We start from the raw sequence: 16,297 nt of genomic DNA, 5'->3' as shown, positions 1-16,297 counted from the left end.
ACGGTTGCCAGGTAAAATCCTTTAAATAGTGCTTAAAACTACTACATACACAATGTCACTTTGGGATTTTATTTGATTGCGTATAACGTTGGTTACACTTAAATTTATCTGTTGCATTATGCTTCTTATTTTATGTGTCATAAGAGCTACAAATATATGAAGCCTTGTTACGCCGTTGGTGGTGTAGGTGGGTAGCATGTACCACATTGCGAACACTAAGAACTAGTTTCTTTCAAAATATTAGCTTTTTAACAGTAACTAAAGTGTACTTATACTTAATGAAGTTATAACAGTACGTAAATTTAAGTAATATTAGTTTTGTTAATCACCTTTTATATTATTCGTATTTAGTTGTAAAAAACGCTTCACGCTTCAGCCTGTAATATCCCACTGCTGGTCATAGGCCTCTTTCTTAATGTAGGAGAAGGATTGGAGCTTAATCTACCACGCTGCTCCACTGCGGGTTGGCGGTTATATTCCTACTATAAGTAACGATCGCTTTCAGGTGTACACGATAACAACCAAAACCGATAGCTTAACATGCTATCCGAGCCACGGTGGGGGACCCACAAGGACTGCACAAACATCCAGACCACGGCATACATCTGTATGCCCAATACAAATGTTTGTCATGTTCGGGGATCGAACCGGCAACCGCCAGCGTCACAGCCTCAAACCAGTGCTGTGACCGCTGCACCAACGCGTCGTTAAGTTGTACAAAAGCTTTATCACAATTAAATAATTATCATAATGCAGATTATAATTGTGATATTTAATACTAAAATGATCCATTAACGCTAAGTGGTTATATTAACTGATAAATTGTGTCTATTAATATTGCGATATAAGCACATCGAATCGTTGAATATTAAATTCTGTAATGCAGTATTACATCTGATGGACGAAATTTTCAATAATGAGGAGAAAATGAATGTCATATTTCGTTTTTCCGGAGCCAACGTTATGCGGTAAATTGTCGATAAATTATTCACAATGTATTAAAATTCATGCTTTATAAATCAACGGCTGTATAAATGTAACTAACTTTGATGGAAGCTGCCGTTCATTCCATTTATATGAGATTATAATATAGAAACATATCGAACTATATTTTGTCAAATATAAATCCTGTTTTTTCAAATTTAAGTATACAGTACCTGGATGACCGAGATTTGCTCGAAATTATTTTTATGGTAAATCGTGTTTTTTGGAAATTATATTTAAATACGAATACTTACTGATAAAATATGAATAATGTTATTCGATCTTAACGACATAATAATAACGAAATATGAAGTGGTTATTTAAATAAAAAATAATAAACGAAAAAAAAAATGCAATCGAGCTACAGACATTTGGACTCGAACCGGGGTTTTCTGTTTTCAGGACCGCCCGATTTACCACTTGAGCTATTATAACATTTTAGATGGTGGAGAAATTTACCTTCGTATTCTAATGATATTGTAGCAGTTATTCAACGCCAGAAAGCACGGATAAAATGACATTTTCTAAAAATAAATTCTAGATAGATCAATTTGTCGCCCCCAAACTCCCCCAAATGCCAATTTTCATGACAATCGTTGGAGCCATTTTCGAGATTCAGATTATACCTATACTAATAAATGAAGAGGTTGTTTTGTTCGGTTATATTGCGAAAACCGCTGAACCGATCGGAATAATACTGTTACCATAAGATACAGCCTGTTTTGGAGAAGGTTTTAGTATATGATATGTCGGTGATTACTTATCGTGTAAAAAAATATGGACGGACAGAGGTATATATATATATATATATATATATATATATATATATATATATATATATATATATATATATATATTTCAAAGCAGTTGGATGGTTATCTGTTAAGATATACGAAGTTCCGTGAGCTAGGTTTTATATGTTGTTTATTGATAGAGTAATTGTTATGTGTTTTTTAAAATAATATTATAGTTGTCACTTGATGTCACTAGCCGCGACAAGATCGTCCATATGTAATAAAGATTAAAAGCAAATATTATAGTAATTAAAACCTGCGGTTTTATTTGCGCCCTAACAGGTTATGGGCCCAGTGAACTATATACAATTGATTTCATACCAGTAAATACAGCGAAAAACTGTTATAAAGTATACAAGCCAAATACGACAACGGATGAATCTACGTCCGAGTTATTTGACATTTTTACGTCGTATTTAATTTTAAAGATATTTAATTTTAAAGATTATAGGTATTGTTGAAAAAACATTATCATGGCTGCTTCTATTAAAATTGACCCGTTAACTGCAGATAACTATGATACGTGGAAGATTCACATGAGAGCCATTTTGAAGAAAAATGATTTGTGGGAATACGTATCGGGTACTATACCTAAACCGGTTCGTACCGATCCTAAGTATGCAGATTGGGTGAGGATGGACGGAAAGGCAGAATCAGATATATTACTAGCTATTAGTCCTAGTGAGCTCGCAGCATTAGATGGTTTGGATACTTCGAAACAGGTATGGGATAAATTGAAATCAATGTATGAATCTAGCGGACCAGCGCGTAATGCGTCATTGTTGAAGAAACTTGTACTGACGCGCATGAAGGAAGAAGACGATCTTCGTAAGCACCTTGCAGATTTTTTTGATGCAGTTAAAAAACTCAAAGAAATCGGTTTAGTAGTGATTGACGAATTATTAGCGATTTTACTATTGTACAGTCTACCAGATTCATTTGCTATGTTCCGCACTGCAATGGAATCGCGTGATGATCTACCATCTACGGATATATTGAAGGTAAAGATTGTCGAAGATTATGAAGGTAGAAAAGTTACAGTAACTGATCAGGGAGCTATGTTCGTTAAACGCACTCACGAAATGCATCAAAAGAAAACTACACACAATAACATTTCACCCAATAATAACAGGCAAGTTGAATGTTATCGTTGTGGTCGTCGAGGACACATTGCGAGAGAGTGTAAAACTAAAATGCAAAATAAGGCGAAGCAAAGTGCAAAACAAGCAGAATGCAGTTCTGAGCGGCTAGAATATATGACAATGTTTGGCACGACCGAAGAGGCTCGTACCGGTGAACACAGTAATCCTATTTGGTGTATCGACAGTGGATGCACGGCACATATGTGTAATGATAAGCGTATGATACGAGGGTTTACGCATCTGAAAAATGAATTGAAATTGGCAAATAATGGGAGTACACAAATAACCGGAGTAGGAAAAGTCAGAATCCCGGTTGATACAGGTAGTGAAAAACGCCAGATAGACATTCAAAAGGTTTACTACGTCCCAGACTTACGAACAAGCCTTTTATCAGTATCAAAAATGACTGATCATGGTTTTGAAGTTCATTTTTCAAAGAATAACGCTGTAGTTATTGATGAGAACAAAAAGGTTCATATTAGAGCAGACCGTGTAGGTAATTTGTACCATGTGAGATTGGGTCAACAGTACTCCAATAATGTTGAGGTGGCGAAGAAGCCAATTGACATGTGGCATGAGCGCTTGGGACACCTTAATGAACGTGATCTCAAGGCTATGGTTAAGAATAATTTAGTACATGGTTTGAGATTCGATGTTAATGAAAAATTATCAGAATGTGAGGTATGTTTAAGTCAAAAACTAACATCTAAGCCATTTCCTAAATCTAGTGAAGGTCGCACAAATGATTTGTTAGAGATAGTACACACAGATGTATGTGGTCCTATGAGACACCAGTCGTTTGGTCATAAAAAATATTTTGTTACTTTTATTGACGACAAATCTCGCTGGTGCGAAGTTTATTTTATAGCTAACAAAAGCGACGTCTTTAAAGTATTTAAAGAGTATAAAGCGTACGTGGAAAACTTAACAGGAAAAAAGATAAAGAATTTACAGTCAGATAATGGAAGAGAATATATAAATACAGAGTTTGATGATTTCTTGAAGAAAGAAGGAATTAGACGGAGATTGACTGTACCGTACACACCCCAACAGAACGGTGTTTCCGAAAGGAAGAATAGAACATTAGTTGAGATGGCGAGATGTATGATGCGTCAAGCTGGAAGCCCTCCAAGTTTTTGGGCAGAAGCTGTAAATACCGCTAATTTTATTCGAAATCGGTGTCCTACAACTGCTTTAAACGGTAATATACCATACACTGTTTGGACAGGAAAGAAACCAACAGTGATCTATATGAAAGTTTTTGGAAGTAAACTTTACTATAAAGATAAGGGGAACCAAAAAGGATTTTCGACAAGAAATTATCATTAAAAGTATTTGTGTGTAATGCCTGCAGATGTTTTTACGAAAGGTTTGAGTGCAGCGAAATAATATTAATGTTTAGGTAACCTAAGAATGATAATGAAATAAGTACGATACGCTCACGACTTCGAGGGGAGGTGTTAAGATATACGAAGTTCCGTGAGCTAGGTTTTATATGTTGTTTATTGATAGAGTAATTGTTATGTGTTTTTTAAAATAATATTATAGTTGTCACTTGATGTCACTAGCCGCGACAAGATCGTCCATATGTAATAAAGATTAAAAGCAAATATTATAGTAATTAAAACCTGCGGTTTTATTTGCGCCCTAACATTATCCTGCCATCGGTTGGCTTTTTAAGTTCCAAGGTAGTAGTGGAACTGTGTTATCCCTTAGTCGCCTCTTACGACACAAACGGGAAGAGAGGGGGTGGCTATATTCTTTGATGCCGTAACCACACAGCACAGACGGGCAGCAGCGTCTTCGGTGCGACAAAGCCAGCCCTGCGGTCACCAACCCGCCTGCCCAGCGTGGTGACTATGGAAAAAACACAGAGTTCACGCCATTTTTGGCGTGAACTTGTGGAGGCCTATGTCCAGTAGTGGACTGCGAAAGGCTGCTGTGATGATGATGTGATGATATATATACAAGAATTGCTCGTTTAAAGTTATTTATTTTGTTTTGAATAGTTTTGGTGATTAGTATTATTTAGTTTTGTTCAAAACTATAGTCTCCTAAAAAGTAGCGACGTATTATATAAAGTCTAATCTAAAATCTGAGTTATAAAATCTCGCGCTGTATTAAAAAATAAAAGGATACTCGCTTGGAACGAAACCTAACGGCTATAAAATGCAAAGCGACGAAATTTTGGTAAATTTCGCTTAAACCAAATATATCTAAACTGCTCGCTTCGTTCAAATTGAACATGATCGATAGATATTCGAAATACATAGCTACGTTTTTGCTATTTCATCTCATAAAAGATAAAAACGTTTCAATCGAGTAATTTTAGGCTTCCATATTTATTTGATACAAAGCTGTTGACTGGGAGTCACTAACGATGTTTTATATAAGGCTATGTGGATTTAGAGGGTCTTTTGTTTGGGGGAAATGAAGCCTGTGTTAATTAGACCCTAAAGATAATCCCCGTGAAAGTTCCATACAAATCTGTTCATTAGCTTTTTTTGAGGTGCGTATTTGATATTTAAAATAAAATGTTATATTTGGTTATGTTCGAATGAAATATTTCATAATGGATTAAGATTAAAAAAATGTTAATGAATTCATTATTTTGAATAATCTCAACTGAATGCTTGGTGCCTTTTGTGTGAAAGAGTTTTATCATTAAAACACATAATTTTCAATCTACCTCAACAATATATTATTAAACATTTATAAGTCTAACCGTAATAAAACGTTTCTTTTTATATTGAAATATTTAAGGCCTTGCAGGTAATAAAGAATCAAATAGGTACAATCTCTTGCACATTCTTGTCATTAAAAACATTTACAGGCCCATATAATTTTATAGGAGGAGGGTTATAGACATAATTGTCCAGTCAAATATTTAAATAATTGTCACATACTTTTTTTATCTGTAAAGAAATACGTTATTCTATTAAAAACAAATTCAGCAATCGTTACGTAATATTCTAGAGCCTCTATATTTGAGACAAACAAAAAACAATTGAATTAACAATAAATTGTAAAAAGAAGTAAGGTAAGTACTGGGTCTCAGAGAAATGGTTATTCTAACCTTAAATTAAAGCGGTTATCTCATTGTGAATCAAAGAACATCTTTCAATCAGTATTCCTCGGGCGTACAGATTCAGCCGTTAATCAGTCTTGAATGCAAGGCGCTTTAATGAGATTTCTTTTGGGAATCAGCTTTAAGATATCTCGCCAAGCTTTACGGTCCAATCAATTCTTTTCTATCAAACGTAACGGTTTTCTCAGTTTTTTTTTGTCCGCAATCTCTTGATAAAATTGTCCTGTATTCTTTATTTACCTTACTGGCACAAATAATTGCTGTTCAATTTTGAACATTAGTAAAAAACATCGATTAATTGCAAAAGATGTGTTATTGATATTTGACATAATGTTACTAGGACTACAGAAGTCTGGAGGGATCCTGTTGCCAGCAAATGCGGAACCCTCCAATTACACCAAAACACACACACAGTCGTCACTCATATAGTAAGGAACTTAATGCTATTTAATAGGTAACAGCCAGCTGATATATATATATATATATATATATCAGTCTGTAATATAGCCCACTACTGGGCATAGGCCTCTTTCCCCATGTAAGAGAAGGATCAGAGCTTAATCCACCACGCTGTTCCGATGGACGATGTGCAGGGATTATTATAATATAACCGGAATATTTTTCCAAAATTAGCTTGTTAGGAATTTACTAATGCAGAAATATTTTCCATTGGCGGTTTTGTTTAAAAAAATCTATTTTACATAATTATAGGTAAAATTGAAACAGTAGTTTATAATATTTACAGTTTAATCACATTAATATTAAAAAGTGAAACATTAAAATTAATGAAATATGAAAGGCAACATAAAGAACTAAAATGCGTGAAAACGGCACATCTGTAACCAATATCTACATTTACGAAAATACTGGAAAAATTATTAATTTTTTTGTTCTACATTTATTAAAAATAAATATCATATCATTTAAGCACATTAAAATATTCGTTAATTTAGTATTTATTTCACAAAGCCAGGTCAGGTACCTACTTTTGAAGATATTGAAGATTTTCTAACCGTCCCATTTACTTTGCCGTCCAGTGTATATACTGAAAGAAAATCTAAATGAAAATTTATACTTTTTTAGAATACTGTTTGGGTAAACACAATATTTCTGAACGCAATAAAACAAGTTTGAAATAAATTTGATTCATACTTATTGTGACGTATCCACATATATACAAATTTTCTATATAGAAATAATAATAAAACCTCATTTCATGTTTTTACGTCAAGAATTTGTTTTTTGAATTCTTCTTTATAATTGATATTTTACATTGTATTAATTCTATTTTATATTTTGTTATGTGCACGTTGTTTTGAAATTCTATTATATATTTTGCAAGGAGTACATTGTGCTTGATTCTATTTTTCTTTAATAAAAAGGCGATGAAGATAGTGAAGGATATTATAAATAGCTCACATCGCTAAATTGGTGACCCCGACGTGATTATTCTTGGATCTCCACCACATCATAAACATAACTTAGGGTATATTAAATCGCGCAGTTACTCATAAATTGACCCATGGGTATGGTAATAGTAGCAATTAAATACGTAGGTTTAGACATGTCTAACGCCTAACCTTATGTGCTTTGTTCTGCAGCTACTTTTTAGTGTTGCGATGTCCACGTGGGTCGATACTACTACCCACGTATAAATTTTTAAGCTTTGGAAATAACATTATATTATGCGGTTTTATTCCAACTGTAAGGATTATTGAACCAGCGTAATACAAAATAAAGGATATCATATGTTTCAAAGGTATATTTTGCTATATAGGTATACTTGTTTGTGTTTACTTATATCTATAAGAATATTAGGAATTTAAGCACTTAAATATTATGTTATGGAATGAAATGAAAACATTTATTTCGACATAAGGTGACACACGCTTAACGAAAGTCAAAATAATATCATTTACAAAAATAAAAAAACTAAACAATAATAAAATAAAGTTAAGATAGCAAATTTATCAAGCAATAAAATAAAATTTACATCTTAACATTATGTACATTACAAACTTAGGTAAATGTACGCAGTGTTATAAGCAATATACTCGTATGTATCTACTAGCTGACTCGGCAAACGTTGTCTTGCCGCTAAACGCTATTTAAAAATAGGGGTTGGTGGTAGAAGGGTGAAAATTTAGGGTTGTATGTATTTTCCAACGCCTTCAATCGCCTTAATTTATCTTTTTAGATAAATTAAGTATTTCTTTATTTTCTCTTTTATTCTTTATTCCCTCTAAATGTTAAGGGTAGTCCACAACAACAAAATATATATTTTTATTTTTATAATGATGAAAAATAAATGTTGTTTGATTCTCAGACCTACCCAAAATGCACACAAAATTTCATGAGAATCGATCAAGCCGTTTCGGAGGACTTGAACTACAAACACCGCGACACGAGAATTTTATATATTAGATTATATTTAATATTATCATTCATAATATTGTCTCGACGGTTGCGGCACGCTTGAATCATCCATAGTCTCTTATACCTATACTTACCTACCGCAGAGCGGCCTTCTAACAGAAAGTGCTCGGGTTTGTTTCAATTATCTTTCCATTTTATATATTATGTTTAATTTCTTTATAATTCCGCCAATATTGAACTGTAGAACTGTACTTGGAAATAGTGTAGATATTTCATGTCACGTCTATTATTTTCCACACTATAATTTTCGAATATTAATATTATTAATTATTATATATATATATAATACTAGCTGACCCGGCGAACTTCGTATCGCCTAACACAAACTTTATCGTATGGTATTAAAGTTCAAATTGACTTTTAAGTATTATCACAAATCTTTTGTATGGGAGTATAGAAAAGTGTTGTTTTTAGACTTTTTCAGGAAATTTAAATTTTTTTTTTAGAATTTTTCTCTCCGTAAGAACCATCCTCGTACTTCAAGGAATATTTAAAAAAAAAAAGAATTAGCCAAATCGGTCCAACCGTTCTCGAGTTTTGCGCTTAGCAACACATTCAGCGACTCATTTTTATATTATAGATATATATATTATAATACTTTTAAGACATTGTTGTTGATATGGGGTATAGAAGAATCCTGCTTGAAATCTACAGCAGCCATTACTGGTACGTACGTTTATCTAATATCTGAGAGCAGGCTCCCCTCGACCTTGTGAGGAACATGATGTTGAATTCCTCATCAACCATTGCAAAGGGAGGATCCTCCGGCTAGACGGAAGTTTTGTCTGGCGGGCTAACGCCCCGACGGTTGTTGTCTAGATCTTGTATATATACTTAATCACTTTGATAACTTTGATAGCGCGATGGAACTAGGATACGTCAGTTTTCTCTAGTTTGTATGCCGCGCGATAGATGTCGCTACAACATCAATCAGCAAAATAATACGGTTCTCAGTAGTGTTGCATTTCTGAATTGAGTATGGTAGCCTGAGCTCCCAAAAGAGTCGGGGTTAAGGTTGGGGATGCGCAAGTGATGCTACTGTTGTCAAAGACTTTTATTGGCTACGGTAACCGCATACCATCAAGTAGGACCGTACGCTTGTTTGCCAATCTAGTAATAAAAAAATAAGTTTTCAAGTTTAAGTTTCATTGTTATATAATATATTCTCAAGCGGCCACGTATTCGTTTGCCGTTTTCTTATCCATAAACAACGTAATGTGAACAAAAACTGAAGTAGCGAAGGGTTGCTTGTTTCGGAAACATTTATCTTGCTCTATTTGGACAGACAGTTAATTTTTTAGTAGGTACATGTGTTACGCTGTACTTACATAAAAAAATTTACGCAAGTAAAAGTGAAAATTTCACCGTTCTACTGTAATACTAATGAAAGTACCATTAACGTCTACGGTGTTAAATTTAGTCTAATGATCAATTATCAGATCAGGTCAGATGATAATCTTACATATCAAATTACTGTTACTAAAATTAGATAGTAATTACATTTACAATAACAATTTGTTGGTTCGTAAATTGAAAAACAATTTACATACTAATATATTTAAATGACAAAAACAGTTGACGGATAATTAAGGTACTTACTTGAGTACCGTGATCAAGATCTTAACCGGAGGGTCGTAATTTTCTCACATAAATTACTGTGTAATCTTCACTTGTCTTTGTCCTTTGAATCATTGTCTGTGGTCACGGTCACATGAAGCACGTCTTCGATATTACCGAGTAACGATAGTCTAGAGTCTTCGATATGAACGAGTTAGTAAATTAGATACAACAAAGGTGTATCTATATTTTTTCTTAATCGGTATACAAAATATAGTACAATTTTCAGTTTAAATCACGTACATCATAAATACATGGCATTACTGTAGCAAATTGACTTTCAACAACTATTATGTTGAAATCATTTCAGTAATTCTTTCATTATCCGTTTTTGTGTTCATTTTTGATGTAAGAATTTAAAAAAAAAAGGTTATATTCAAGAAAAATATGACTGTACGAAGTTCGCTTGGTAAGCTAATTTGCAATATATAGCTAATAGTTAAAAGAAAAATTGTCTAAAGAATACATAGTTACGGCTCATAAAAGGAGATAAATAACCGTACATGTCCACCACAATAAACTCATAATAAATAAGAAAATTCTATTCATATGAAACCATGGCGGACGTCTATAAAGTTATAGTAATGTCATGAATACTCACCTATTGTGATAAAAACGTCATGTTTCTAACATAATATGTATACTTTGTTATGGATTACACTGTTCTTTAGCCCTTTCCCTTGTGTATTATATCGTTTTAGATTAATTTTTTTATAACATTATTAAATAAATCAATAATCTAAGCCATAACTTTGTACAAAGATATCTACAAACTATAACTATAAATACTATAAATAAAAAAGTTTTGGTCATAACAGTTTCAGTATTAAAATTTAATATTACAGAATATTTTTTTTTTTCAAAAACTTCTTGATTATAATTCTTGATTATATTGATAACGGATGTTGTTCATGACCGCACTACAATTAAGTTCCGATCACGACGCATTATAATTTCATACAAGCTAAACATGTCTTGTTTGTGAGTCGATGCTATTTTTGTACATTTACATCAGCATCTAAGGTTTTCGTGTATTAATAATTTTTTCTCGAATTTTAAATTATTATTAATATCATAACTGTGCTTAGTGTATTGTTCGTCAATTATATTTTATAGATTATATTTTTAAACAATAGTTTGACAATAATTGGTAATTTAAATGACATATTCTTGTGAGACTTGAAATTTGATAGGAATATTCCTTTTGCCGAGTAGAGGTCAGCTAAGAACGGATGTTAAGAAATTCCACTGACAAGAGGGGGTTGCGGGGGCGTTAACAGTGGAAAATTCCCGTGTTTAAACTATAGCTCGTATTGACTTCAAATTTGGTAGGGATCTTCTATATGTGATGTAGAAATGATCAATAAGCGGATTTGATGATAACTCATCCCCAATAAAGATTGTGGGCGGTGGGCGTAAACAATGAAAATTTTAAATGTATGTAATTCCGAAACTAATGAACCAATTTCTATCAAATTTTGGAACTATCTGTAATTTGTATACTGTGTGTATATTGTGTATTGTATGTACTTAGGAGATAGGGTAGTTTTTATCTTAATTTGACCCGGTAGGTGGCGCTGCTATCGGTATGTAACTGCGAAACTACTGAACAAATTTATATCAAATTTTGTAAACATCTGTAATTTGGTCAAACTTGGGAGATAGGGTAGTTTTTACCTCAATCGAACCTGGTAGATAGCGCTGCTATCGGTATGTAAGTTATCAAATTTGGTTGCTGTTTTCCGGGCAGGACAACGTCTGCCGACTACTGCTATTCGACCGAGCTTTTGTATCTATATATATATAAAAATAAATGTTTGTATGTATGTCCTTTATAGAATTGTAAACTTTGCATTTGATCATGTCATGATCTTTATTAAAGTGTTGTGCATGAGTCCACAAAGGAGTTGGTACGACAAAAAAAAAGCGCAGCAACGTGCGAAGGGTACAGCTAGTATTCTATATTTGATTAATTAATAAAATAATCAAAATAGTTAAGAACTAAGTAGGTACGGGTATGGGCTATTGTAAAGTAAATGATTCACAAGTGGTGCCAAATACACGATACTTCAGTCCGGAGCCACTATTTACCTAAAACTATTTAAGGCAAAAGATCATACCATTTTCTGTAAAATGTATTTAAAATGAATATAAAAGTCAGTTAAGGGCTTGTTCAACGACGTCGAATGACAAACAGCCAGCAGTTAATTTTGCCTGTAATCGTAGCAGTATTGTAATTTGAAATGTCTGGCGTCGCTACGGCGTCCTGTGATTTATTAGCTTTGTTACCCTTGCGCTGGGGTGCGTCGAGAATTCATTGTCTAAATCGCAAAACATAACTATTTTTCTTAATAAATCTTTTAATACTTGCTTTACTATTTAGCTATGGAAATAACAAAATAATAGAAACCTGAAAAGAAGAATAACCTACTTGAAACCAATTTTAATTTGTTTTTTTTCAAATACGATAAATTGTTCTCATTATTTACAATATAATATGGTTGAATGACTTATTTTTTTGAAGTAGGTACTGTAATGCTATGTATCGGTATCACTCGCAGTTGTAAAACTTACAGGGATTAAGAAAGTTCTAATTTGCTAAATTTATTTATTATGACCTATTTTATTTTTGGCAAAAGATATAGCTTTAACCTAAACATTTATTTGACATTAGTGACATCAAATAGATAAAAAAAACTCTTCTTGTTTATCCTTAATTACGTTCGTTCGTTCGAAACGAGGTTTAAGAATTTTTAAGTATTTTTTTTCGTATTTACATTACTTAAAAAGTAGTGAACCTATATTTTCACTTTTTATTGACCAAAATATATTTTTATTTTGCATAACAATATAAAAACCTGTGTTTGCTGTATTTTAAGATATTTTTCGATATTTTTAATTTATTTGAATCAAATATAGTAGTGAAAGTAAAAAAAATACTTGGCAAGAATATTGTTAGTCAAAGAAAACAAACCCGCCCCACCAATACTGAAACTGAAATTCTTGGACAGAAAAGCGAGAGTGAACGTAAAAATAGATTTACCGAAAACGTTAACTTAATTACTCAATGAAAGATTTTCTCTTGTGCTACTGAAACTGAGTTAAATATTCAGTTTGAATCGAAATGTTCATCAATCAAGAGTTGAGATTACGCTAACATTACTTCTATAAATTAAGTTATTTCTTTATGTTGGGATATAACAAAAATTCCAGTAAGTTTAAGTTTAAGACGATAGTGAAATAGTGAAAAAGTATTTGCTTTTTCTTTGCGGTCCTAGTATATGGACGCTTTACAATTACATACAGAACTTAAAATGGATCCATATCAGCAGAATACGTACTACACATAATAACCAACATAGCAGAATATTGCGCTCCACGTACACACTATATGAGTAAGACTTGTTTATTTTTGAGACATCTCGTTATGTCTTCTTATGAAAAGTCGGAGTCAGTTCGTTTTGAGTCTTACAATGGTCGCCAGGTTCCGTGCTAACTGCGAACTCGTTAGCGAAGGCTTCCAGCCCGATGCTCTCGCGACTCGTGTTTGCCCAACTCAGTAGCTTTTGTATCGCAATTCCTAACATGCTGTTTGCACGCATAATTCTGCTCACTTCCAGTTTCTGTCAACAAGGATTCTGCCGAAAACTTTACTTACGATGTCTGTTACGTATTTCTTTCGCTGTGTAGCTATAAAAGTAAATGTAGAATTTTAATTCGTTTTAAAATTGAAATTTTTGTAAGAACGAAATATTTTTCTTTAATTACTTGTTTTGACTTCTCTCTCGTTCCACATCATTTTCAAAATTTATAAAAGATTCAAAATCGAGTTAGCTATTTGAAACTTTTGTTTTATCAATCGTTAATATTACTTAATATACAGAGTCTAAACTCTAAATCTTACCTTGATATTCACATTAAACACACATTATGCAGAAAATCACAAAAACACTCATAACTTGAATTTCAACATAAAAACGTAGAAGTCGTGTATCTTTGAAGGATAAAAAATAAAAACTCAACAGCCTTGACATCCGACATTGTAAATATGAAACAAAAAATTGTTGATAGTACACGTTAAGCGCATTCAAAGTCAATGGATAAAAATTGATTGTGTATCTTCTACTTTCGTCTTAGCGATTCTAAATCTTATTTTATTTAATTATAGTTTATTATTATTTGTTTTAATCGGATTACAGTTATATAAGGAATTATAGAATCAATACGTGCACAGTGCTACTTTGGTCGTATGATAAATATAGGAAATTCACGGCCGTAAAGGCTTAACGCTTAAGTAAAGGAAATCTTATATAAATGTTGCGTGCATTTATAAATGCTAAATATAGTTAAAAGGTTTTTATATTTGTTACTTTATTTGTTTGTATGCATAATACACGTGTTAGAATATCATGATTTATAGTTTCAAATGCATATAAAGTAAAATTACCCTTAATTACAATTTTATTATTTTGTCTGACAACAAAGTATAATATTGACTATATAAATACTCTACGTTGATTACATACCATTACATACATATGTATACATATCAAAGACAAACATTTTGATCAGTAGGTAACCGATCACGCATAAAATAACAATTTGTAATCAAAACTTCGTGCGACCGATTTTTGTATGGTATTGATATATTTTCTTGTTTATTCTATCGTACGTTCTTATGTTAATTTTATGAACATTACTATTTAATTAAATAAATGCTCTTTCTTTTATTGCAGGTAATTGATCAGCAAGCAGTTCATGGAGTGATGGAGATAATAAAATACATTGGTGATTTATTGATACTGAATTGGAAATGTGTTTATTATTGGCCATTGTGCTACCAGGCAGATTTGACTGCACTAGTGACCTGATCATGGACAAAAGATAGGTTTGCGTAGTGAATATTCCGAAACTCAAGCACAGGTTATCTTAATAAAGTAGTTAAGCCGCGTTTATTTATTAAATTTCAACAATTAGTTCATAAAAAATAAATAAATAATTAAACAGTTAATAAAAAAATAGTTCCACTCATGTACAAATAAAATATATTTATTTTAACTTGTAGAGGATTATACGAGTGCATGATGTTAATTTAGTTATTTTTTCAAATATAAATAAAATAGGTATAGGAGAATTCGACCTAAATAGTAATTATTTTTAATGGTAATATATCCGCCAACCCGCATTGGAGCAGCGTGGTGGATTAAGCTTGATCCTACATGGGAAAAGAGGCCTATGCCCAGTAGTGGGATATTACAGGCTGAAGCGAGGAATTATTTTTATTTTTTTATTATTATACTTGGTTTACTTATAAAACGAAAATAACCTACATTATTTAGTACAGAGTTGGTAACTCCATGCATTTAGTAAGCCTTTAAATTCAACTGTTTACGTATTCGGTAGTTGACTCGAGGGACTGAACCTGTGAATTATATACGGTCATAACAAACATTGGGAACAATATGAGAACTATACACGGGACTATGATTACATTCCTGAATATTAATTTAATGTATGAAATAGTAGATTGCTTTAGTTTTAACATTCCTTAATTATGTAACACTGCTACGGGACTTTTTCTCTACGAATATATAAATTTTAAAACTGTTTAAAGTCCGAAACGTAATTTTAATATCGCTCGTCTTTTTCTTTATGAAATAATTTTTATTAATTTTCAAATGTTTTAAAAACCTATTAAATTTTTAATATAGATAAATAATTGAGAAAAAATCATTAGATTCTGAACAGTGTTTTTAATAACGCTACAAGTTTTTATTTAAATTTTAAAGATTTAAAACACCGATGTACACTCTTATAGAAAATTTCGTCACTTTTCAACCGACTTCCAAAAAAGGAGGAAGTTCTCAATTCGACTGTATTTTTTTTTTATGTATGTTACATCAGAACTTTTGACCGGGTAGACCGATTTCGACAAATTTTGTTTTAATCGAAAGGTGGTGTGTGCCAATTGGTCCCATTTAAATTTATTTGAGATCTAACAACTACTTTTCGAGTTATATCCAATAATGCGTTTTTACTTGATGCTTTTTTCGTCGACCTACGCTGTATTATACCGCATAACTTTCTACTGGATGTACCGATTTTGATAATACTTTTTTTGTTGCAAAAGGGATATCCCTAGTTTGGTACCGTGATAAGGAAACCAAAATCTGATGATGGGATCCCAGAGAAATCGAGGGAAACTCTCGAAAATCCGCAATAACTTTTTACTGGGT

At 32.3% G+C, this 16,297-nt stretch overlaps 1 long non-coding RNA gene across 1 annotated transcript; it reads left to right on the top strand.

The window, feature by feature from the left end:
* Positions 1-14,634: 14,634 nt before the first annotated feature.
* Positions 14,635-15,011, top strand: LOC123655238. The gene is made up of 2 exons (XR_006743353.1): positions 14,635-14,694; positions 14,798-15,011. It is a non-coding gene; the product is annotated as an uncharacterized LOC123655238 (long non-coding RNA).
* The last annotated feature ends 1,286 nt before the right edge of the window (positions 15,012-16,297 follow it).

This window comes from Melitaea cinxia, chromosome 7 (assembly GCF_905220565.1).
Source record: "Melitaea cinxia chromosome 7, ilMelCinx1.1, whole genome shotgun sequence".
Classification (NCBI taxonomy): Eukaryota; Metazoa; Arthropoda; class Insecta; order Lepidoptera; family Nymphalidae; genus Melitaea; species Melitaea cinxia.
The sequence above is the reverse complement of the archived record's forward strand: the minus strand, read 5'-3'. Positions and strand labels throughout refer to the sequence as shown.